We start from the raw sequence: 225 nt of genomic DNA, 5'->3' as shown, positions 1-225 counted from the left end.
AGTGCTTAGGACACACTCAAAATCAAAATAGCCCACATGGGAAGGGGGGTAACCTTTCCCCGTATTTTTAAAATGGAGTGTGTCCCCCGCCTGAGGGTAAATAATTTTCTGAGTGATGTCGCAGGAAGATATGTGATTTGATAGCTCTGACGAATTTTGATATTCTGAAAGACAGTTTCTACAGAAGACTGTCTTTCGTCTGTGGCTGCGAGTAAAGTTCCGTAG

Source organism: Procambarus clarkii, chromosome 37, assembly GCF_040958095.1.
Source record: "Procambarus clarkii isolate CNS0578487 chromosome 37, FALCON_Pclarkii_2.0, whole genome shotgun sequence".
Taxonomy (NCBI): Eukaryota; Metazoa; Arthropoda; class Malacostraca; order Decapoda; family Cambaridae; genus Procambarus; species Procambarus clarkii.
Note: the sequence above shows the minus strand (reverse complement) of the source record.